General features: G+C 44.5%; 1 non-coding gene across 1 annotated transcript; it reads right to left on the bottom strand.

Moving 5' to 3' along the window:
- Positions 1-4752: 4752 nt before the first annotated feature.
- On the bottom strand, positions 4753-4890 carry LOC119924908. The gene has a single exon (XR_005449586.1). It is a non-coding gene; the product is annotated as a small nucleolar RNA SNORA7 (small nucleolar RNA).
- Positions 4891-26415: the final 21525 nt, after the last annotated feature.

The following is a 26415-nucleotide window of genomic DNA, read 5'->3' as shown; positions in this document are numbered from 1 at the left end:
AGTATAAAGATAAATTAGAATTCCAGGGACTTTTTTCTTACAGCCCCATTTGGACACTAATAACTCATTCATTCAATCTTATTTACTGAGCGCTTTGTAATAAAACAGCACACTGCCTAAATGATACTATCTCCCAAAACAAAGTTAAATATTTTCAAAGCTAATCGGACATTTGAAAAACTAAAATCCTGGGAAATCCCCTGAACAAATACTCTAATTCTCTGAAACATTTATTTCATAATAGACATAAGAATTTGGAAAGGGTAAGTCCATGGAGAAAAATCCAGTTCCCAGGAATGTTACAGAGCTGTAGTTGAGAAATATTTCTCCCAGATCTCCCAGAACTTGAGCCCACAGATCTCTCCAGTTATTGGCTCATCTCCAGCCTACCATTCCACTTCATACTCCTTGAGTAGAGTTGTCTACACCCACTGCCTCCACTTCATCTTCTCCAGTTCATTCATTCATTCATTCATTCATTCAATCACATTTATTGAGCACTTACTGTGTGCAGAGCACTGTACTAAGCGCTTGGGATGTACAAGTCGGCAACATATAGAGATGGTCCCAGTGGAAATTAAGGAGGGGAGGAGGGAAGGGGCGAGAGTTTTCATAAGATGAGAGGGAATGGGGTCTGAAGCACAGGTGGATGGAGTAGCACTTGAGAGGAGGGAGGAGATCTCATCTGAAGATACTGCTGGGAAGGATGGGAGACTAGCGGAGAGGGTTGACAGCTGGGGAGAAGGAGAAGGGGGAGGGGTGTCTTTGGGGAGCTCAGACCAGATGGAGTTAATTTTACTAATGAAGTAGGAGGCCAGGTCATTGGGGGTGAGGGATGGAGGAGGGGGAGGAACAGGGGGCCTGAGAAGGGAGTTTAACAGCTAAGCGGATGATAAGCATGGGTGTCAACAAGGGAGGAAAGATAATTATCTCCTTATCTCCAGTTATCTCAAATTATCTCCTTGACCCCCTCCAATCTTTCTTCTGCCCCTACATTCCATACAACTGCCCTCTCTCAGGTGACCAATGACCTCTTTCTTACAAATGCAGTGACCTCTTTCCACACTAATCTTCCCCCTTCTTGAAACGTTATCTAACCTTGGCTTCAGGATGCGGTCCTCTCCTGGTTCTAGCTCTCTGGCCTCTCATTCTAAGTGTTTTTCGTAGGCTCTTCCTCTGCCTCCTACCCACTAATTGTGAGAGTTTCTCTAGAAGTAGTTCTGGTTCCCCTTCTATTCTCCATTTACACCCGCTTCCTTGGAGAATTAATTTGCCTCTGCAGCTTCATTTATCCTGACATGGATGATTCCCCAACCTATCTCTCCAGACCTGACTTCCCTCCTTCTCTGCAGTCTCACATTCCTTCCCACCATCAGGACATCTCTACTTGGGCGTCACTCCAACACCTCAAACTAAACGTGTCTAAAACAGAACTCATCTTCCCACCCAAAACTTGTACTCCCCTCTGTCTTTTCCATGACTTCAGACAACGTGACCAACCAACCTAGTACAGTGTTCTGCACACAGTAAGCGCTCAATAAATATGACTGAATGAACCAACCCTGTCTCACAAGTCTGGAAGATTGGCATTATCCTTAACTCATCTTTCATTCATTCATTCATTCATTCAACCATATTTATTGAGCGCTTACTGTGTGCTTAGTAAAGCCCTTGGGAAGTACAAGTTGGCAACATAACTCAACTCATCTCTCATTCAATCCACTTATTCAATCTGTCATCACATCCTTTTGGTGTACCCTCGCAACATCTCTAAAATCCACCCTTTCGGCTCTAACCAATCACTTATTATATCTCATCTTGACTACTGTACCAGCCTCCTCACTGACCTTTTTGCCTCCAGTCCCCCTGCCACTCACCTGCTTGGATCATTTTTTTTTTTTACTCATCCAACTCCACATAAAAAGAAGCACCTTACCAACCACTTTAAAGCTCTCAATGAGTTTTCTCCCTCCTATCTTACCTTGTTGATTTCCTTCTACAACCTAGCCAACACACTTCACTCCTCTAATACTATTCTATTTATTTTATTTTGTTAATATCTGCTGTTTTGTTGTCTGTCTCCCCCTTCTAGACTGTGAGCCTGCTATTGGGTAGGGACCGTCTCTATATGTTGCCAACTTGTACTTCCCAAGTGCTTAGTACAGTGCTCTGCACAAAGTAAGCGCTCAATAAATACGATTGAATGAATGAATGAATAATACCAACTTACTCCCTTTATCTTGATCTTGTCTATCTAACTGCTAACCCCTTCCTCACATCCTCCCTCTGGCCTTGAACTCCCTCCCTCTTCATATCTGACAGATAATAATAATAATAATAGTGATGGCATTTGTTAAGCACTTACTATGTGCCAAGCACTATTCTAAGTGCTAGGGAGGATACAAGGTGATCAGATTGTCCCACGTGGGGCTCACAGTCTTCATCTCCACTTTACAGATGAGGGAACTGAGGCTCAGAGAAGTGAAGTGACTTGCCCAAAGTCACACAGCCAATAGATGATCGATTAGATAAGAGAAGTTTCTGTGGGATCCCACTTTATTTTTGTTAGTGGCTGCACCAAAATTGTACAGTAGTAGTTAATGCAACCAACAGAACCACCCTTAAGAGCCCCAATGAAGAAACTGATCAGTGAACAACACTCTCTGGTGTCTGAAATAATCATTTTATGGTTTTTATGTGGGCTGACAGATGATCACGCTCCCCACCTTCAAAGCCTCCTTAAAATCACATCTCTTCCAAAAGGCCTTCCCCAACTAAGACCTCATTTCCTCTTCTCCCTCTCTCTTCTGCATCGCCTATGAACTTCGATCTGTACCCTTCAAGCACTTGATATTCACCCCACCTTCAGCCACAAAGCACTTATGTACATATTATATTAATATTAATTTATATTAATGTCTAGCTCCTCTCTAGACTGTAAACTCCTTATGGAGAGGGAACGTGCCTCCCATCTCTATTATATTGTACTCTCCCAAGCAGTTAGTCTGCACTTATTAAGTGCTCAGTGATTATAGTTGATTGATTGATGTATTGACTGATTAACTAATCACATAGAGAAGCAGCATGGCTCAGTGGAAAGAGCATGGAGTCAGAGGTCATGGGTTCAAATCCTGACTCTGCCAATTGCCAGCTGTGTGACTTTGGGTAAGTCACTTAACTTCTTTGTGCTTCAGTTACCTCATCTGTAAAATGGGGATTAAGACTGTGAGCTCCCCGTGGGACAATCTGATCACCTTGTAAGCTCCCCAGCACTTAGAACAGTGCTTTGCGCATAGTAAATGCTTAAGAAATGCTATCATTATTATTACTATTATCCTATCAATCCATACCGTCCCTTGGTGTTGCCTGAAGGTTAAATTCAACTAACCGCCCTAGAACCTAAAATAGCCTAAGGGATAAAGATATGAGAGATAGCTTTTTGTATATAATGTGTAATAATAGATTAAATGTGAGTCTAGTAGGAAAGAACAAAAAGAGACGGCAGATTTCATTCAAGCATTCAATGGCATTTATTAAATGAGAGAGTAAGAGAGTGTAAGAGAGTAAGTCTCAGTCTCTGAGCCACAGTGGGTTTCCCCAAAAGAGCTAAAGATCTGAAAAGCAGCATGGCCAATTAGATAGGGCACAGGTATGAGCGTCAGAAGGATCTGGGTTCTAAACCCGGCTCTACCAAATGCTTGCTATGTGACCTTGGACAAGTCACTTCTGTTCTCTGTACCTCAGTTTCCTCAACTTTTGAATGGGGATACCTGTTCTCCCTCCTTCTTAGGCTGTGAGCCTCATGTGGGACAGAGACTATGTCCAACCTAATTAATTTGTACCTAGAACAATGTTCGACACAGAGTGAGTGCTTAACAAATACAATCAACAAAGAAAAATGGTCTTCACATAAGGCACAGATTAGTTCACTGCTCCAACACTGTTTCTCTCCTACTATGGAAAACCTCTGGGAAATTCAGGTCAAAATTCCCCTCCTTATCTACCCTTCCCTGCACCCAAACTTCACACTTTACTTCCCCTTCTCTGAAATTAATATTTTCCCTTCCTCTCCCCATCCCCCAGAGAAACTTTTGCCACCTTCACCCTGCGAACTCTCCCAACCACACACAGAAAGTCTTCTCCATCCTTCAAGTCTCCATTTCTCCTGCCTCTTGCAAATCCTCTTCCTTGTAGCTGCACACATCTTTAAGTGAGAACTTCTCTTGGTGTTTGCACAACGATTGCACTGTCTATGTTCACTGAATGTGGGTGGTGGGAGGTTGAGTTGGGGGGGTCTGGAGGTGAGTGAATATAGGTGGGACACTAGGTGGTCTGTGGATAAGGGAGACTTCCACCTGGGGAGAAGAGAAAGGAGGAGAATGTCTGTAGGAGTGGATGGAACATAAGGGAGGGTGTCTGTGGGCCTATGACGTACATGAGAGTGGCTGGAAGTCATGAAGGTAGGGTATTTAAGGAGGTGGCACATGGGTAGGGTGTTTGGCAGTGGATGTGGGTGGGTGGGTATTAAAAGCACCTATCTACACTTGTCTTATGCTACTGAGTTGTCTCTGACCCATAGTGACACCACAGACACATCTGTTCCAGAATGCCCCTCCATCTACAATCATCTGGTAGTGTAACCGTAGAGTTTTCCTGGTAAAAATACAGAAGAGGTTTACCATTGTCTCTTTCTGTGCAGTAAACTTGAGTCTCCTCCCTTGACACTCTCCTTCCCAGCAAAGGGAAGTTTTGTCTTGTAGCAGTTTGCCTTCCACTCGCTGGCCACTGTCCAAGCTAGGAATGGAATGGATAGGCCTCTGCTTGACTCTCCCTCCTGTAGTCGAGACTGGTAGAGTACTGGAAACTCTCCGGGTGCGACCCTGAGAGGGGTCCTTAATACTAGACAAGTTTAATATAACCATTTCTGAGAGTACTATAAAATTTATATGAAGCCAGTGTCTTGTGGATCAATGGGATTTACTGAGTGCTTACTGCGTGTAGAGCAGATGAATGAACAATAACGGGAGAACTTTAAAACCTCTAAGTTCAGCAGTCCCATGGAACTTTTTGAAACTATGTATTTCTATGCAAAATCATACTTCAAAACTAAAATTATGTATTTATTTTCATGAAAAACTTCTTAAAAATGCAACAGAACAGGTCACGTTATCTTTTAATAAACCAGAGCTATAACCTCACAGCATTATTTAAATGCCTTTCTAGATTTCTTTTTTTTTTTTTAATGGATTTCCTTTTTGTTCTAGTCTTGCATTGTGTCACTGACCTGTGAAACTTTCTGGGTTTGCTCAGCAGACTTCGATAGCAAAAAAGCTAATGTTTAGCCATGCTATTATGGAGGACCAGTCAGGAAGAACATTTGCATCAACTGTCTGCCCGAAGTACAGAAGTGTTTTCTTGAACATAAGTTTGGAACCTAGGTTGCTTATTATACCTAAGTTAGGGCTGGAAGGTTATAAGACCCATAGAAAAGTAAAAAGATAAAAGAAATCCTCCAATACAAATGAACACGCTGATTTGTCTAGAAGAGATTGGAAAAAGCTGTGTGCCCCATTTGGGATAAGGACTGTATCCAACCTGATTAGCTTGTATCTAACCCAGAGCTTAGTACAGTTGCTGGAACACAGTAAGTGTTTACAAATACCATAAAAAAATGCAGGCAGATGGCAGAACTGGGATTAGAACCAAGGTCCTCTGACTCTCAGGCTTGTACTATTTCCACTAGGCCATTCTGTTCCCAAAGGTCAAATGAGTCAAAGGTATCTATCAGGAATAAAAATAATAATAATGATGGCATTTGTTAAGAGCTTACTATGTGCAAAGCACTGCTCTAAGTGCTGGGGAGGATACAAGGTGATCAGGTTGTCCCACTTGGGGCTCACAGTCTTAATCCCCATTTTACAGATGAGGTAACTGAGGCCCAGAGAAGTGAAGTGACTTGCCCAAAGTCACACAGCTGACAATTGGCGTAGCCGGGATTTGAACCCATGACCTCTGACTCCAAAGCCCGTGCTCTTTCCAATGAGCCACGCAGCTTCTCTAGGAATATGGGAGTGGGGGGCAGATGATCTGGGGTACTAATCCCACTTTCATCCATTCAATCATATTTATTGAGCACTTACTGTGTGCAGAGCACTGTACTAAGCGCTTGGGAAGTACAAGTTGGCAACATATAGATACAGTCCCTACCCAAAAGCAGGCTCACAGTCTAGAAGGGGGAGACAGACAACAAAACAAAACATATTAACAAAATAAAATAAATAGAGTAATAAATGCGTACAAACATATATACATATATACAGCGCTTAGTACAGTGCTCGGCACACAGTAAGCACTCAATAAATACGATTGATGATTGATGATGATGACAGGTGCTGTGGGGAGGGGAAGGAGGTAAGGCGGGGGGATGGGGATGGGGAGGAGGGGAAGAGAAAGGAGGGGGCTTCCACCTTGGTTTGCTATGTGACCTTGGGAAAGTCAGTTAACCTCTTTTCTGTTTCATCAGCTGTAAAATGGGGCAAGAGTGTGACTGAATCAGCTAAAGCCATCACCACCCTGCAAGAAGCCAATGATTCCCATATCCAGTTGGTTCTGGGATAAACATTTCACCTCTTAAATCATTAAGGTCTGAGGAATGCTCATAAGAATAGCCAGGAGCCAGAAAAGCAGCATGGAAGCAGCGTGACCTAGTGGAAAGAGCATGAGCTTGGGAGTCAGAAGACCCGGATTCTAATCCCAGTTGTGCCATTTGCCTATTATGTGACCCTGCACATATTGCTTCACTTTTCTAAGAGTTTGTTTCCTCACTAAAAAATGGGAATTCAATACCTATCCTCCCTCCTACATAGAATGTGAGCCCCATGTGGGACAGGGACTGTGTCCAACGTGATTAAGTTATCTCTACCCCAGAGTTTAGAACATAAATAAGGTAATAATAAAAGCTCCTCCTTTCCTCTTCTCCCACTCCCTTCTGCGTCACCCTGACTTGCTCCTTTGGTTCTTCCCCCTCCTAGCCCCATGGCACTTATGTACATATCTGTAACTTATTTATTTGTATTGATGTCAGTATCCCCCCCTCTAGACTGTAAGCCCACTGTGAGCAGGGAATGTGTCTGTTTATTGCTGTACTGTACTCTCCCAAGCTCTTAGCAGAGTGCTCTGCACACAGTAAATACAATTGAAAGGATGAATGAAAAAGGGGGGATGACCACAGTTTCATCATCATCATCATCATCATCATCATCATCATCATCATCATCATCATCATCAGTCGTATTTATTGAGTGCTTACTGTGTGCAGAGCACTGTACTAAGCACTTGGGAAGTACAAGTTGGCAACATATAGACAGTCCCTACTCAACAGTGGGCTCACAGTCTAAAAGGGGGAGATAAAAAGGGGGGGATATCAGTTTCCCAGACAAAAGTAGGCAAGTGGCCATGGGTAGTTCTCTCAACGCCATTCACACTCAAGTATGATGCAGACCGAATCCTTGCGCCAACCAAAGGATGGTTCAGTCTACCAAATGAAGGTCTACTCGAAAACACGTCCGCTGTATTCACCTGCCAATGATTCAGCCGGAACTTTCAAGGAAGAAGTCTGTAATCCGCTCGAAGCCACCACCTTAGTGTGAATAATTAAAAAAACGCTCCTACAAAATAAAAATGAATTCTTCATTCCTGTGAACTATGGGTCTTCAGAATGAGTCTCTGGGCATCGAGGTTCCATAAAGAATGAACATAAGATGTAGTCATAATCAATTAATCCTTAGAAGATCTGGTCAAGTCTCAGGGCACCAATTGGCATTCATTCATTCAATCGTATTTATTGAGCGCTTACTGTGTGCAGAGCACTGTACTAAGCGCTTGGGAAGTACAAGTTGGCAACATGTAGAGACGGTCCCTACCCAATTGGCATGGCACAGTGGTCAAGAACAGACTAAGCCTTGGAAAAAGTCTCCAGGCAAATAAAGCCAAGCCACTACCCTTGGTACAAAGTGCTGAAAGAAATTATTATTTCATCTCTGTACAAAAACAGAATTTCTGGAAACTGGACCAGCTTTCTGGGTAGGAGGCATAGTTGTGTATCCCGACGTCAGCAGTTTGCATGACAATGTGGATGTTAGCTTGCTTCAGAATAGAAAGGGAAAATTGGGTTAGTAATCTTAATGTTCTACTAAATCGTCATGCTACATGAATCTGGTTTGAATTAGTGATTGAGGCAGCCACATTCCTGAAAGAGATTGACATTTTAGGAATAATTCCATCTTGGGACTAGAAATTTAAATCATGAAAATTATCTTAAAAATCCAACAGGGTCTCACCAGACTTGGGCAAGTCACTTAACTTCTCTGTGCCTCAGTTTCTTCATCTGTGATATGGGGATTAGGTATCTGTTCTCCTGCCCCACTAGACTTGAGCCCCACATGAGGCAGGAATTGACCTAGTTATCTTACCTCAGGGCTTAATACACTACTTGGCTCACAGTAAGGGCTTAACAAGTACTATTGTTATATAATTGTTAATATTACTCTAATTACTAGATTCTGCATAAAGAATGAGTCTTCGGACAATCATGGTGATAGAATTTCTCTCAAGGACAATTGACAGACCAGCAGCGTGTCTCAGTGGAAAGAGCGCAGGCTTGGGAGTCAGAGGTCATGGGTTCTAATCCCGGCTCAGCCACTTGTCAGCTGTGTGACTTGGGACAAGTCACTTCACTTCTCTGTGCCTCAGTTCCCTCATCTGTAAAATGGAGATGAAGACTGTGAGCCCTACATGGGACAACCTGATCACCTTGTATCCCCCCCGCCCAGTGCTTAGAAAAGTGCTTCGCACATAGTAAGTGCTTAACAAATGCCATCATTACTGTTATTATTATTATTATTATTATTCTGATGGTTTTCAGGATGTGTGTAAAGGCCAGGGAAATGGGTCCAAGGCCTACTTCAGACTGTCACCATAACGATAGAACTAGTGGTTGAACAGTGCCTAATGACACCTTTGGCCTAGCATACTTTTCCTTAGTTGAGGCAGTCCTTTGACCTCAAATGACTAAATAATTTAATGGCAGACATGACTACAGGAAGATCAGTCGCATGCCACAAGCTCTCAAACATTAGTGTCACAAAGCACATTTTAAGCTTGATCTTGTACCATATTCTCTTGCCACCTCTGAAGCCTACTTTGGTACTATGCTCTTCATCAAAGGTCCTCAAACTTCCTATCTTCCAAGTTCCAGGGGGATCTCCCTACCATTAATCAATCAATTAATGGTATTTATTGAGGGTTTTCTATGTGCAGAGCACCATCTGAAACATTTGGGAAGTACATGCAATGGAGTTGGTTAGACAGGATCCATCAATAATGTTATTTATGGAGCACTTACCGTGTGTAGAGCACTGTACTTAAAGCTTGGGAGAATACGACAGAGTTGGCAGACATGTTCCCTGCCCACAAGTTTACAGTATTTAATGGGAGACAAACATAAAAATAAACAACAGGTAGGATGGCAGCAGAATATAAGGATATGTATGCAAATAATACGTGGGTGGGATGACTATCAAAATGCATAGGGGTTATAAATCCAAGTGCACAGGCAAAGTAGAATAATAATAATAATAATAATGTTGGTATTTGTTAAGCACTTACTATGTGCAAAGCACTGTTCTAAGTGCTGGGGTAGATACAAGGTGATCAGGTTGTCCCACGTGGGGCTCACAGTCTTCATCCCCATTTCACAGATAAGGGAACTTAGGCCCAGAGAAGTTAAGTGACTTGCCCAGTCACACAGCTGACAAGTGGCGCAGCAGGGATTTGAACTCACGACTTTTCATTCATTCATTCAATCGTATTTATTGAGTGCTTACTGTGTGCAGAGCACTGTACTAAGCGCTTGGGAAGTACAAGTTTGCAACGTATAGAGATGGTCCCTACCCAACAGTTGGCTCACAGTCTAGAGTGTGGAGACAGACAACAAAACAAAGCATGTGGACAGGTGTCAAGTCATCAGAATAAATAGAAGTGAAGCTAGATTCATTCATATAGAATCAATCAATCAATCAATCGTATTTATTGAGTGCTTACTGTGTGCAGAACACTGTACTAAGCGCTTGGGAAGTACAAGTTGGCAACATATAGAGACAGTCCCTACCCAACAGTGGGCTCACAGTGTAGAAGGGGGAGCCAGAGAACAAAACAAAACATATTAACAAAATAAAATAAATAGAATAAATATGTACAAGTAAAATAGAGTAATAAATATGTACAAACATATATACATATATACAGGTGCTGTGGGGAGGGGAAGGAGGTAAGGCGGGGGGGATAGGGATGGGGAGGAGGGGGAGAGGAAGGAGGGGGTTCAGTCTTCAAAGTCTCTGACTCCAAATCCCGTGCTCTTTCCACTGAAGCACGCCGCTTCAGGGAAGGGAGATCAACCAATCAATCATATTTATTGAGAGCTTACTGTGTGCAGAATACTGTACTAAGTGCTTGGGAGGGTACACTATAACAGAGTTGGTAAACAGGCTTCTTCACCTCTCAGGGTTGCACCTGGAGAGTTTCCAGAACTCTACCAGTCTCGACTACGGGAGGGAGAGACAATCAATCAATCAATCAATCAATCAATCGTATTTATTGAGTGCTTACTATGTGCAGAGCACTGTACTAAGCACTTGGGAAGTACAAATTGGCAACGTATAGAGACAGTCCCTACCCAACAGTGGGCTCACAGTCTAAAAGGGGGAGACGGAGAACAAAACAAAACATATTAACAAAATAAAATAAAATCTTTTTATTCTAAGCACTAAAATAAAAGAGGCCTAGCCATTCCTAGCTTGGCCAGTGGCTAGTGAATGGAAGGCAATTTGCCACAAGTCAAAACTCACCCATGCTGGGCAGCAGCAGCATGGGAGAGAGTAGAGGGTGGAGACTCATGTTTACTGCGCGGAAAGAGGCAACGGTAAGCCACTTCCATATTTTTACCGAGAAAACTCTAAGGACACACTACCAGGACAATTGCAGATGGAGTTGGGGCATTCCGGGAGAGATGTGTCCATGGTGTCGCTATGGGTCAGACACGACTCGACAGCATAACACAACAACAACAAACATGTTTCTTGCCCACAGTGAGTTTACTGCCCGCCGTGGGACAACCTGATCCACCTTGTAACCTCCCCAGTGCTTAGAACAGTGCTTTGCACATAGTAAGCCCTTAATAAATGCCATTATTATTATTAAATCTGACGGACAATTACTCTCCCCTACTTCAAAGCCTTACCGGAGGCACATTTCCTCCAAGAGGCCTTCCCTGACTGAGCCCTCCTTTCCTCTTCTCCCACTTCATTCTGCGTCAGTGGAGAACCAAGGGGTTCATTAAAAATTAAACATGTTTTCTCTTGGGATTTTCTGTTAGTGAACACCTTGAGAGTGTGTCCACTTCAACCACTCACTGTTTATTAATGTTTCCTGCTAACATGAGAAGAGAACATTCTTTCCTTTTCTTAAGAAAACATCAAGGTCGGGTTCAATTACTGGTACAAAGTCATTTGTTTGGGGAGTTCAGATGGTCTGTATCTGCAAGTCCTGAATAATAGAAGCGACATGTAGTGAAGACTATTAGCTGGTGATGAAAAGGAAGTCAGGGAAGTTGGAGATTGATGTTCCTGTTTTAACAGCAGAAAGGGAGGAAAAGGACCCTGAGGAAATGTGGACACTAAGGCAAATGGATTCTGATTAGGAGAATGTGTGGATTTTTAATGACATACAATTCAGATTTTTTTTAGCTTGTTGAATGAGAGCTCTAAGAAAACAGAGGCTATTTTTCTCAAAATCAAAGAGAAACGTGTAGAGCATTCTGAAAGAAAAGAACTTTCATTCAGGCTGAGGGATTTAGCTGGGCTACGAAGACTGCAATTCTAGTTAACGTTTATTGATTGCTCCCAGCAGACCTGTAAGAGGGATTGACTTCCATCCAGGTTCTTCGTGGGATTTTCTGTGAGGCCGAGCTCACCCACTGTAGCGTTTGGCATCTAAGAGTCTTCATTTATTTCTTTTTAAAATGGAATTTGTTAAGTGCTTACTATGCGCCAGGCATCGTTCTAAGCCCTGGAGTAGATGCAAAGTAACCAGGATGGATACAGTCCATGTCCCACATGAGGCTCTGGGTCTTAATTCCTGTTTTGCAGATGAGGGAACTGAGGCTCAGACAAGTTAAGTGACTTGTCCAAGGTCACACAGCAGACACGGGCAGAGTCAGGATTAGAATGCAGTTCCTTCTGACTCCCAGGACCATCCTCTCTCCACTAGGCCACTAGGCCATGCTACTTCTCCATTAGATTTATTGATGTATATTCTAAATGCTTCCGTGCTGACTCAAGCTCTTACCATATGCTGTTTTGACTGATGCATCAGTCTCCTTACTGACCTTCCTGCCTCCTGTCTCCTCACTCCACTCCATTCTTCACTCTGCTTCCCAGATTGCTTTTCTGGAACACCATTTGTTCTATTCCCACTCTGCCACTTGTCTGCTTTGTGACCTCGGGCAAGCCATTTAACTTCTCTGTGCCTCAGTTCCCTTATCTGTAAAATGGGGATTAAGACCGTGAGCCCCACGTGGGACAACCTGATTACCTTGTATCTACCCCAGTGTGTAGAACAGTGCTTGGCACATAGTAAGCGCTTAACAAATCCCATCATCATTATTATCATTATCTCCATCTTTCAAAAGCCTCCAGTGGTTGCCCATCCATCTCCATATCAAACAGAAACTCCTTACCATTGGCTTTAAGGCACTCAATCAATCAGCTCCCTTCCTCCTACCTCATCTCTCTGATTTTCTACTCCACTCCTTTAATGTCCACTGTACTTTGATCTCATCTGTTTCACTGCCGATCCCTCACCCACGGTCTTCTCTCTGAACTGGAACTCTCTCTCTTCATATCCAACAAACCACTACTCGCTGCATCTTCAAAACCCGCCTAGAGGCCTTCTCTAGACACGCTGGAGAAGCAGTGCGGCTCAGTGGAAAAAGCCTGGGCTTTGGAGTCAGAGGTCATGGGTTCAAATCCCGGCTCCGCCAAGTGTCAGCTGTGTGACTTGCCCAAAGTCTCTGGGCCTCAGTTACCTCATCTGTAAAATCGGGATTAAAACTGTGAGCCCCCCATGGAACAACCTGATTACCTTGTAACCTCCCCAGTGCTTTGCACATAGCAAGTGCTTAACAAATACCATCATTTTTATTATTGTTATTATTATTATAAGCCCTCAATTCCCCCACATGACTTCCTTCTGCATTGCCAGTGCACTTGTCTGGTGCCCCTTAAGAACTCTGAAACTCACCCCAGCCCCACAGCACCTACTTACCTAGCCTTATACTCTACTACTTCCCCATTTGTTTTAATCAATCAATCAATTGTATTTATTGAGCACTTACTGTGTGCAGAGCACTGTACTAAGCGCTTGGGAAGTACAAGTTGGCAACATATAGAGACAGTCCCTACCCAACAGTGGGCTCACAGTCTAGAAGGGGGACTGCCTGTCTTCCCTTGTAGACATGAATTCTTTCTGGGCAAGGATCATATCTACTGACTATATGATAGTAGTACCCCTTGCCCCCTCCTACCTCACCTCACCACTCTCCTATTACAACCCAGCCCACATACTTTGCTCCTCTAACTTCAACCTTCTCACTGCATCTCGATCTCATCTATCTCACTGCCGACCTCTGGTCCATATCCTCCCCCTGGCCTGGAATGCCCTCCCTCTTCATATCCGACTGACAATTACTCTCCCTACCTTGAAAGCCTATTGAAGGCACATTTAATCCAAGAGGCCTTCCCAGAATTAAGCCCTCCTTTCCCCTTCTCCAACTCTCTTCTGTGCTGCCTTGACTTACCCCCTTTATTCATTCTCAGTCCCTTTTGTGGGCTCCTCCTCCCCCTCCCATCCCCTTACTGTAGGGGTTCCTCAAGGGTCAGTTCTTGGTCCCCTTCTGTTCTTGATCTACACTCACTCCCTTGGTGAACTCATTTGCTCCCACGGCTTCAACTATCATCTCTACGCTGATGACATCCAAATCTACATCTCTGCCCCTGCTCTCTCTCCCTCCCTTCAAGGCTCGCATCTCCTCCTGCCCTCAGGACATATCCATCTGGATGTCTGCCCGCCATCTAAAACTCGACATGTCCAAGACTGAACTCCTTATCTTCCCTCCCAAACTCTGCCCTCTCCCTGACTTTCCCATCACTGTTGATGGCACTACCATCCTTCCCATCTCACAAGCCCGCAAACTTGTTGTCATCCTCGACTCCGCTCTCTCGTTCACCCCTCACATCCAATCTGTCACCACAACCTGCCGGTCTCACCTCCACAACATTGCCAAGATCCGCCCTTTCCTCTTCATCCAAACCACTACCCTGCTTACTGAAGCTCTCATCTTATCCTGTCTGGATTGCTGCATCAGCGTCCTCTCTGATCTCCCATCCTCCTGTCTCTCCCCACTTCAATCCATACTTCACGCCTCTGCCCAGACTGTCTTTGTGCAGAAACGCTCTGGGTATGTTACTCCCCTCCTCAAAAATCTCCAGTGGCTACCAATCAACCTACGCATCAGGCAAAAACTCCTCACCCTTGGCTTCAAAGCTGTCCATCACCTCGCCCCCTCCTACCTCACCTCCCTTCTCTCCTTCCCCAGCCCAGCCCACACCCTCCACTCCTCTGCCTCTAATCTCCTCACCGTGCCTCGTTCTCGCCTGCCCCGCCATCGACCCCCAGCCCATGTCATCCCCCTGGCCTGGAATGCCTTCCTTCTGCACATCCGCCAAGCTAGCTCTCTTCCTCCCTTCAAAGCCCTACTGAGAGCTCACCTCCTCCAGGAGGACTTCCCAGACTGAGCCCCCTCCTTCCTCTCCCCCTCCTCCCCCTCCCCATCCCCCCTGCCTTACTCCTTCCCCTCCCCACAGCACCTGTATATATGTATATATGTTTGTACATATTTATTACTCTATTTATTTATTTATTTTACTTGTACATATCTATCCTATTTATTTTATTTTGTTAATATGTTTTGTTTTGTTCTCTGTCTCCCCCTTCTAGACTGTGAGCCCACTGTTGGGTAGGGACCATCTACATAAGTTGCCAACTTGTACTTCCCAAGTGCTTAGTACAGTGCTCTGCACACAGTAAGCGCTCAATTAATATGATTGAATGAATGAATGAATGAATCCCCCGTCCCAGCCTCACAGCACTTATGGACATATCTGTAATTTTATTTATTTATATTAATGTATTACTCCCCATCCCAGCCTCAAAGCACTTATGGACATATCTGTAATTTTATATATTTATATTAACATATTTCTCCCCCTCTAGACTCTAAGCTCACTGTGTGCAAGGGCTGTGTCTGTTATATTGTTATATCTCCCCAGTGCTTAGTACAATGCTCTGCACACAGTAAGTGCTCCATAAATACAAATGACCTACTGACTAATAGTATTTATTAAATACTTACTGTGGGCAGAGAACTGCATTATACTTTGCCAAGTGTTTAGCAAAGTTCTCTGCACACTGTAATCACTCAATAAATACCATTGATTGATGGATTGATTATCTACTTAGAATATGAGTCCCATATGGGAAAGGGGCTTTGTTAAGTTGCATCTATCCCAGAGTTTAGAACAGTACTTGACACATAGTAAGTGCTTAACAAATAATATAATTACTATTGATTATGTCAATATTTTTCCCATCTGGATGATCTCAGAGAGACAAATAATCTAATTGCTTTAAAGATGGGTGATATTCAGCTTTACATATGGTCTTTCCCAGAAGAGGTCAATCATATTTTCACTAACATCATATTTTCCTCTTTGTTTTTATTTAAAAAATGTTTAGGAGCAACAACAACCTCACACAGAAATGGGTAACAGCTCTTGGAGGGAAGCAGGGTGGCCTAGTGGATAGAGCATGGGCCTTGGACTCACAGGGACCTGGATTCTAATCCCAGTCCTGCCTCTTGTCTGCTGTGGGACCTTGGGGAAATCTCTTCACTTCTCTGGGCCTCAGTTGCCTCATCTGTAAAATGGGGATTGAGACTGTGAGCCCCATATGGGACAGGGACTGTGTCCAACCTGATCAGCTTGTATCTACCCCGGAGCTTAGTACGGTGCCCGAAACATTGTAAGTGATTAACAAATACAATTATTATTATTCCCTCCAGACTGTAAGCTCGTTGTGAGCAGGGAATGTGTCTGTTATGTTGTACTCTCCCAAGTACTTAGTACAGTGTTCTGCACACAGTGAGCACCCAATAAATAAAATAGAATGATTGAATGGGTAACCCAAGGCCAGGCCAACTCACCCTCTCTTCCTGAAAACACTAACAAACATTGATTTTGTTTGACACAATCCTCTCCTGATTCTCCTCCTACTTCTCTGACCACTCTTTCTAGGTCCTGCTCACCAGCTCCTCCTTTTCATCTCACCTACTAGCTGCCTTGAATCCGATGGTGAGGAGTTTCTACTTGATTTGGAGATGGATGGCAATCATTGGAGGTACTTAAGTGGGGAGACGTGCAGAATGATGTTTTAGGAAGATGATCCAGATTGCAGAAAGATTTATGACAGGAAAGGGTAGAAACTGGAGAAAGGGAGGTCAGGGAAGAGGCTGCTGCAATGGTCAAGGCAGGATCAATCAATCAGTTATATTTACTGAGGACTTACTGTGTGCGGAGTTCTGTACTTCATGCTAGGGAAAGTAGAAAGTAACAGAATTGGTAGACACATTTCCTGCCCACAAAGAGCTTACAGTCTGATATGAAAAGTACTTGAACCACTATGGTAACATTTGGGTTGGACAGAAGAGCACCTTCTGGTGATGTTGTGGAGATAGAACCAACAAAATGTTTTGACCGACTGAATATGCAAGGCTCTCCATCACCTTGCCCTCTCCTACCTCACCTCCCTTCTTTCCTTCTACAGCCCAGCCCACACCCTCCACTCCTTTGCTGCTAACCTCCTCACTGTGCCTCGTTCTCACCTGTCCCACCGCCGACCCCCGGCCCACATCCTCCCCCTGGCCTGGAATGCCCTCCCTCTGCACATCCGCTATGCTAGCTCTCTTCCTCCCTTCAAAGCCCTACTGAGAGCTCACCTCCTCCAGGAGGCCTTCCCAGACTGAGTCCTCTCCTTCCTCTCCCCCTCCTCCCCCTCCCCATCCCCCCACCTTACCTCCTTCCCCTCCCCACAGCACTTGTATATATATATATGTTTGTACATATTTATTACTCTATTTATTTTGCTTGTACATATTTATTCTATTTATTTTATTTTGTTAATATGTTTTGTTTTGTTGTCTGTCTCCCCCTTCTAGACTGTGAGCCCGCTGTTGGCTGTAAATCCCTGTAGATCCGTATTACTCCCTCACAGAGATCTCCGCTCTCTGGACCCCACCCATCTTTCGGAGCGCCTCACACCCCACCTCGCCGCCCTCTCCTCTCTACCCAGTCTTGATGATCAGATTACTGCTCTCAACTATACCCTTTCTACTCAGCTAGACTCACTCGCTCCCCTTTCCCTTCGCCGCTCTCGCACCACTAACCCACAGCCCTGGATCACTGCCACTGTCCGCCTCCTTCGCTCTTATGCTAGAGCTGCCTAACGCTGCTGGCGAAAGTCTAAACACCATGCCAACCTCGTTCACGTCAAGTTTATCCTTTCCTGCCTTAACTCAGCCCTCTCTTCTGCCAGACAAAACTATTTCTCCTCCCTTATTGACACCCATGCCCATCACCCCCGCCTGCTCTTCCGTACATTCAACTCCCTTCTCAGGGCCCCAGTTCCTCCCCCTCCTCCTTCCCTCACCCCCAACGATCTGGCCTCCTACTTCATTAACAAAATTAAATCCATCAGGTCTGACCTCCCCAAAGTCTCTTCCCCCCATTCTCCAACCCCCCTGCTCTCAACACTCTCTGCTACTCTCCCATCCTTCCCAGCGGTATCCTCAGAGGAACTCTCCTCCCTCCTCTCAAGTGCTACTCCAGCCACCTGTGCTTCTGACCCCATTCCCTCTCATCTTATGAAATCTCTCGCTCCATCCCTTCTCCCCTCCTTAACTTCCATCTTCAACCACTCACTCTCCACTGGTTCCTTCCCCTCTGCCTTCAAACATGCCCATGTCTCTCCCATCCTAAAAAAACCCTCTCTTGACCCCACCTCACCTTCTAGTTATCGTCCCATATCCCTCCTCCCATTCCTTTCCAAATTCCTTGAACGAGTTGTCTACACGCGCTGCCTAGAATTCCTCAACAACAACTCTCTCCTCGACCCCCTCCAGTCTGGCTTCCGTCCCCTTCGTTCCACGGAAACTGCCCTCTCAAAGGTCACCAATGACCTCCTGCTTGCCAAATCCAACGGCTCATACTCTGTCCTAATCCTCCTCGACCTCTCAGCTGCCTTTGACACTGTGGACCACCCCCTTCTCCTCAACACGCTATCTGACCTTGGCTTCACAGACTCCGTCCTCTCCTGGTTCTCCTCTTATCTCTCCGGTCGTTCTTTCTCAGTCTCTTTTGCAGGCTCCTCCTCCCCCTCCCATCCTCTTACTGTGGGGGTTCCCCAAGGTTCAGTACTTGGTCCCCTTCTGTTCTCAATCTACACGCACTCTCTTGGTGACCTCATTCGCTCCCACGGCTTCAACTATCACCTCTACGCTGATGACACCCAGGTCTACATCTCTGCCCCTGCTCACTCCCCCTCCCTCCAGGCTTGCATCTCCTCCTGCCTTCAGGACATCTCCATCTGGATGTCTGCCTGCCACCTAAAACTCAACATGTCCAAGACTGAACTCCTTGTCTTCCCTCCCAAACCTTGTCCTCTCCCTGACTTTCCCATCTCTGTTGACGGCACTACCATCCTTCCTGTCTCACAAGCCCTCAACCTTGGTGTCATCCTCGACCCCGCTCTCTCATTCACCCCTCACATCCAAGCCAACACCAAAACCTGCCGGTCTCAGCTCCGCAACATTGCCAAGATCCGCCCTTTCCTCTCCATCCTAACTGCTACCCTGCTCATTCAAGCTCTCATCCTATCCCGTCTGGACTACTGCACCAGCCTTCTCTCTGATCTCCCATCCTCGTGTCTCTCTCCACTTCAATCCATACTTCATGCTGCTGCCCGGATTATCTTTGTCCAGAAACGCTCTGGGCATATTACTCCCCTCCTCAAAAGCCTCCAATGGCTACCAATCAATCTGCGCATCAGGCAGAAACTCCTCACCCTGGGCTTCAAGGCTCTCCATCACCTCGCCCCCTCCTACCTCACCTCCCTTCTCTCCTTCTACTGCCCAGCCCGCACCCTCCGCTCCTCCACCGCTAATCTCCTCACTGTACCTCGTTCTCGCCTGTCCCGCCATCGACCCCCGGCCCACGTCATCCCCCGGGCCTGGAATGGCCTCCCTCTGCCCCTCCGCCAAGCTAGCTCTCTTCCTCCCTTCAAGGCCCGGCTGAGAGCTCACCTCCTCCAGGAGGCCTTCCCAGACTGAGCCCCTTCCTTCCTTTCCCCCTTGTCCCCCTCTCCATCCCCCCATCTTACCTCCTTCCCTTCCCCACAGCACCTGTATATATGTATATATGGTTGTACATATTTATTACTCTATTTATTTATTTATTTATTTATTTATTTATTTATTTATTTATTTTACTTGTACATTTCTATCCTGTTTATTTTATTTTGTTGGTATGTTTGGTTTTGTTCTCTGTCTCCCCCTTTTAGACTGTGAGCCCACTGTTGGGTAGGGACTGTCACTATGTGTTGCCAATTTGTACTTCCCAAGCGCTTAGTACAGTGCTCTGCACATAGTAAGCACTCAATAAATACGATTGATTGATTGATTGATTGTTGGGTAGGGACCATCTCTATATGTTGCCAGCTTGTACTTCTCAAGCACTTGGTACAGTGTTCTGCACACAGTAAGCACTCAATAAATACGATTGAATGAATGAATGAAGTGAGTTAAGGATAATGCCCAGGTTGAAGGCTTGTGAGTCAGTCACTCGATCAGTGAATCGTAGTTATTGAGTGCTTACTGTGTGCAGAGCACTGTACTAAGTGCTTGGGAGAATACAATATAACAATATAGCAGATTCTCTGCCCACAATGAGCCTACAGTCTAGAGGGGAGACAGAAGGGAATGGGAGAAGAGGAAAGGAAGGCTTAGTTAGGGAAGGCCTCTTGGAGGAGATGTGCCTTCAATAAGGGTTTGAAGGAGGGGCGAGTAATTGTCTGTCAGGTACGAGGTGGGAGGGTATTCCCTTCCAGGACAGAGGCAGGACATGGGCGAGAAGTCAGTGGCAAAATACATGAGATCGAGGTACGGTGAGAAGCGAACTCTATGGGCTGGGTTGTATTGGGAGAGTAGCATGGTGTTGTTTTCAGTGATGGAAAAGTCCAGAGGAGAATAAAGTTTGGAGGAAATATGAGAAGGACAGTTTTGAAGATGGTGGGACAGCCAGATGATGATGTCCTGGAGGCAGAAGGAAATGTGAGATTGCAGAGGTGGGGAGAGGGTGAGGCTGGAGATGGGAATCATAGGCCCAGAGATTTAAATGGAAACCAAGAGAGCAGATAAACTTCCTGGAGGGAATGTGATTTTTATTTGAGCTTTCATGATGGGTAGAGCAGTATTCATTTATTCAACCATATTTAGTGAGTGCTTTCTGTGTGCAGAGCAATTCTGTAGGATATGAAGGGGGAGGAAGTTCCAAGCACTTAGAACAGTGCTCTGCACACAGTAAGAGCCCAATAAATACACTTGACTGAGTTCCAGGCACTAGGTGCCACATGGTCTAGTCGAACGAGCATGAGCTTGGGAGTCAGAGGGACCTGTGTTCTAATCCCGGCTCTGCCACTTGTCTGCTGTGTGACCTTGGACAAGTCACATAACTTAATCCTCATCTGTAAAATGGGGATTAAGACTGTGAGCCCCATGGGGGATATGGACTGTGTCCAACCTGATTATCTTAAAGCTGTGCCTGGCACATACTAACTGCTTAAGAAATGCAATTGAAAAAAAACAAAAGGAGAAGTCGACAGATGAGAGAGACGAGAGCAAAAGACAGTGAGTACGTTGGCATTACAGATGCAGAGCATGTTGCATGAGCCACACAGGTGTGAGCGTACAGAAACCTTTACAGATATGTTCAGAGCTCTGAGTGGATGCTCTGCAGTCCTCCTGCTCTCCTCCTCCTGAGTATGGCATTCCCATCCCGGCCTCCTGTAAATTATTCTGCCGTGACACTCCACAGCAAGAGTCAGGTGGAGCTAGGCTGGAAGTTCAAATTAAAAATCCAAAATGTAAAGGAGTCTAGTAACTTAGCAATACCAAACAGGAAACAGGCCAGGGAAAAGCCATACTATCTAGAATAAAAACGTTTCCTTCTTGTGCTACACTCCAGTAAATGTTCTTTGCCCTTTCTAAACTATTTTTTAACTCTGACCCAATTGTTGACACGTTTCTCCTAGATAAACCAATCAATCATACTATATGAGAACTTACTTTGTGTAGAGCACTGGACTAAGCGCTTGGGAGAGTACAAAACAACAGAATTGGCAGATATGTTCCCTGCTTACGAGCTTACAGTCCTAAACTGAAGTATCTCCCGATTTTGGCTTTGTCCATCTATTTTCATCTTCCCCTCTAACATAGAGATCTTGGTGCTGCTCCTGCCACTTCTGATGTGCTGCAAGGATCACATCTGCTGTTCCATGCTCTGATCTGAAACCACACTGTGATCAAGGGTGCATTCAGTCAGTAGTATTCTCCAATATCCAGTCCAGTTTGGGAAGGTCCAATATCCAGTCCAGTTTGAAAAGCAGCGTGGTCTAATAGAAAGAGAAATGTTGTGGGAGACAGAGCACCTGGGTTCTAATCCTGGCTCCGCCACATGCCTGTCGTGTGTCTTTGGGCAAATCACTTCATTTCTCTGTGTGTCCCGTACTTCAATACCTGTCTCCTTAGAATGTGAGCTCCACAATAGACAGGAACTGTTAGTTCATTGTGGACAGGGAATGTGTCTGTTTATTGTTATACTGTACTCTTCCAAGTGTTTAATACAGTGATTTCCACACAGTGAGTGCTTAATAAATACAAGTGACCGACTCTGTCCCGACCTGACAAACTTGTAATAATGCTACTAATAATAATGACGGTATTTGTTAAGTGCTTACTACGTGCAAAGCACTGTTCTAAGCACTGGGCGGATACAAGGTGATCAGGCTGTCCCATGTGGAGCTCACAGTCTTACAGATGAGGTAACTGAGGCACAGAGAAGTAAAGTGACTTGCCCAAAGTCACACAGCTGATAAGTGGCAAAGCCGGGATTAGAACCCATGACCTCTGACTCCCAAGCCACATGGCTCTTTCCAGTGAGCCACGCTTCTTCTCTTGTATCTGCCCCAGTGGCTAGTACAGTGCTTGACACATAGTAAATGCTTAACGAATACCTTCAAAAGAGCTTTAATGATAGGTAGACATTCTTGGTTTAATGACATTCTGTCTAGCCTTTGCTTCTGCATAGCCTTTGGGCCTTAGCCGACAGGAAAGATGATACAGGAGTTTATTAAAAGGATTATAGAATGAAGGAAATATGAACAGAACTGTGTCCAATTTCACACTACACCACGTAGGAGGGACAGGGAGAACTTGAAGAGGGTCCAAAGGCGAGCAACAAAGCTAATTAAAGGGTTGGAAAATAGGATCCATGAAGAAAGATTAAAGGAACTGAGTTTCTTTAGCCTAAGGGAGAAAGTTTAAGGGGTGACTTAACTGTCCAAGTTTATGAAGCCTTATTATAGAGAGAATGGTGACCAGATGTTTTCCATCTCCCATGAGAAGAGAATGAGAAGAATTAATTTCACTTGCAGCCGGAGAGATTTAAGTTAGATAATAAGTAGAACAATCAACATTGCATTACTACTCTAGGTGGAGGAAGGTTGATGAGTAGTCTTCCTTCGGAGCCCTTAAGAACAGATCAGTGCCGTTTTCCAAGACCCATTTTGGAGAGGCCATTCTGAAAAGTGAGAAAAACCAGTCACTTCTGGCAACCACTTTTATGCCTGAATTCCCAAGATTTTGCGGAAAGCTGGATGGAGTTGTTGTTGTTGTTATTTAATCATACTAGGCAATCTTCCATCATTCCTTCCTAATCACGCTGCATGATCTGTATCTGTTAGCTTCTCTGTTACAATTTCAGTAAGAGTTTTCCCTCTCTGGAATTTTCTGCTTGATTATTGACATTTTACTTCTGGGGACCAACTTTAGACAACATATTTTCATCTCTTTGATTCTTTGATTGATCACTTGCTTTCGTTTATGCTCAGAAAGAGGGAGGTAAGTCTCTCCTCGATTCTCTATCTCTTCCAGCTGGAAGTTTCTTATGGACACCAATCCTTAAAGAGCCTTCGGGAAAGTAGCAATAATAGTCAGTCAGTCAGTCAGTCGGTTAATCATATTTATTGAGCACTACTGTGTGCAGAACACTGTACTAAGTGGTGGGGAGAGATGTTGTTGTTGTTTTATGCTGTCAAGTCGCGCTGGCCCCGTAACAACGCCACAGACACATCTCTTCTAGAATGCCCCACTTCCATCTACGATTGCTCTGGTAGTGTATCCCTAGAGTTTTCTTGATAAAAATATGGAAGTGGCTTACCATTGCCTCCTTCCATGCACTAAATTAGTCTCCGCCCTCGACTCTCTCCCATGACACTGCTGCCCAGCATGGGTGAGTTTTGACTTATAGCAAATTCACTCACTAGCCACTGGCCAAGCTAGAAATGGAATGGGTAGGCCTGTGCTTGACTCTCCCTCACGTAGTGGTGACTGGTGATGTACTGGAAGCCTTCCAGGTGTGACCCTGAGGTGGAGTTGGGAGAATACAATACAATAACAGACACATTCCCTTCCCACGACCAGCTTGCAGACCAGGTGGGGAGACATACATTGTAGTAGTAGTAGTAGCAATGGCATTTATTAGCTGATTTCGTGTGAAATACTGTACTAGTGCTGGGAAAGAATACATGAGTGAGCTCGGTCCCCTAGATAGGGCCCCTGCCCCCGAGGGGCTCAAAATCTAAAACTAAAAAGGAGGGTGAGAGGATAGGCCACAGATTCATATGAGAGATGAAATGAAGCACTAAGAGAAAGAACATAAAGACAAAAACAAAGATGAGTAAGGTACCGTGACTAGAAGGCAGTCACAGCGGTGACCCCAGTGAACACTAGTTCAGCAACTTCCACAGTCTTCCCAATTTTTTTTGGTGGTGCCATGCTATAACAGTTTTTTTCTTTTCCTGTTGGTGGTGAAAGGTGGGTTGGGATGGAGCCTTCTCATTGAGACAACAAAAAACTGGTGTGAGGTCTCGGAGATCTGGAAGAGGAGGATGCCCAGACCCTTGGGAGCCGTGATGGGGCAGGAGCTGGAAAGGAAGTATCATGTCGTCTGAGGTGTCATCCAACAGATGGAGAGGTCCAGTGGGAGACCAGCTATTGGGAGAGTTGTTTTCCATTAAAATAGCTCCAAAGAGTGTTTGTCCCTGGCCTTAGAGGTCTCGGAGCTCAGTAAACAGACTGCATCTTGGGGAATCTCCTCAAGTGACCAAGGCAAGGTGGTGAAGTGACTTGAAATCAAGCTCATCATTGCAGAAGTGGCAATATTTCAAGGTAATTTTAAATAGTGATGAAGCATTCACCTATGTCTGGTACTATGAAACAGCGTGGCTTAATGGGAAGTGCATGGGCTTGGGAGTCAAAAGTCATGGGTTCTAATCCCAGCTCTTCCATTTGTCAGCTGTGTAACTTTGGGCAAGTCACTTAACTTTTCTGTGCCTCAGTTCCCTCATCTGTAAAATGGGGATTAAGACTGTGATCCCCGCGTCTACCCCAGTGCTTAGAACAGTGCTTGGTACATAGTAAGTGCTTAACGAATACCATCATTATTATTTATCTGGATACAGTCTTGAGAGAGCGCTACAGAAAGTGATCAGAAGCAACAAGTATCCCAATAACGAATGGTCGCGCTGCCAATTGCAATGTATTTCATATTTTATCTTATTTATTTCATTCTGGTCCAACCAGAAAAGACTACTCTGGTTGATGGTGTTGTAGTTTTCAGTTCATGTCAATTTTCAAGCATTTCCTCTGACCTGAATAATAAAGGGGCAGGCTCCTCCAAAGGATAAGATGCATAAAATAAACAATTATCTCTCCTGCTTTCCAGAGGCTGTAGAACAAAATCAGTTTGAAGGAATGCAGGTATTTCCTCTGGTTTTATAGGAAGGAAACAATGGCATCAGCCCCCAAATAACCCCAACTAACAATCAGACAGGATGATTTAATATTTTTTGCAACTCTTTTATTACTTGGCATTCATTCATTCATTCAATCGTATTTATTGAGTGCCGCATCTTAGGGAGATTTGAATTAGAAATTGAATTATCTCCTTTTAAAACATCTCTTTCAGTTAGATAATTCGACTGTTATTAGGGACAAAGTAGCCCACATCAAAAACATGAACCATGGAAGTCATGTAACAAACAGACTTCGCTGAAAATATGAGGCATTCCTAGCACCAGAAGTCACTGTGATAAATAAGAGGATGTGCAATAACTAGTTACAAGTTTGTTAATAATAATAATAATAATAATGTTAGTATTTGTTAAGCACTTACTATGTGCCAAGCACTGTTCTAAGCACTGGGGGGGGGGGGGTTACAAGGTGATCAGGTTGTCCATGTGGGGCTCACAGTCTTAATCCCCATTTTACAGCTAAGGTAACTGAGGCACAGAGAAGTTAAGTGACTTGTCCAAAGTCACACAGCTGATAAGTGGTGGAGTGAGATTCAAACCCATGACCTCTGACTCCCAAGCCCATGCTCTTCACTCTGAGCCATGATTCCAGTGGAAAAAGAACATTTTTCTTCCTAAGAAAATTCTCATTCTGTCTGTGACTTGGGGTGATTACTACCCTACTCCCTGCTCCTGTAATTAAAACATTTCTCTGAGGTGAGAGTGAATTGAGTGAATTGGAAGTTATCACCAACTAGGAAACAACATCAGTTTGAGAATCGAGGAGCTCGCTGCTAAAATAGGAGAAATAGATGATCAACTCAGCAGAAGGCCCAGATGGTAGTAATTACATTAAAAAAAAATAAAACCTCCCCAAATTCTAAGGCTGTACTTTGTTTCAGGGCCAAGATTTGTTTAATTCTCTTCATGCACAAAAGGAACAAGCAAGTAACCTGTTATTAATCACATCACCCAGTGCATTTTCACTTTATAAATCAAATTAGGAGCAATAAAATAATCTGGTATAATGATGGCACAAGAACTTTCTGGATAGTTCATGAA

The sequence above is a fragment of the Tachyglossus aculeatus genome, chromosome 2 (genome assembly GCF_015852505.1).
Source record: "Tachyglossus aculeatus isolate mTacAcu1 chromosome 2, mTacAcu1.pri, whole genome shotgun sequence".
Classification (NCBI taxonomy): Eukaryota; Metazoa; Chordata; class Mammalia; order Monotremata; family Tachyglossidae; genus Tachyglossus; species Tachyglossus aculeatus.
Note: the sequence above shows the minus strand (reverse complement) of the source record. Positions and strands in the feature narration are given on the sequence as shown.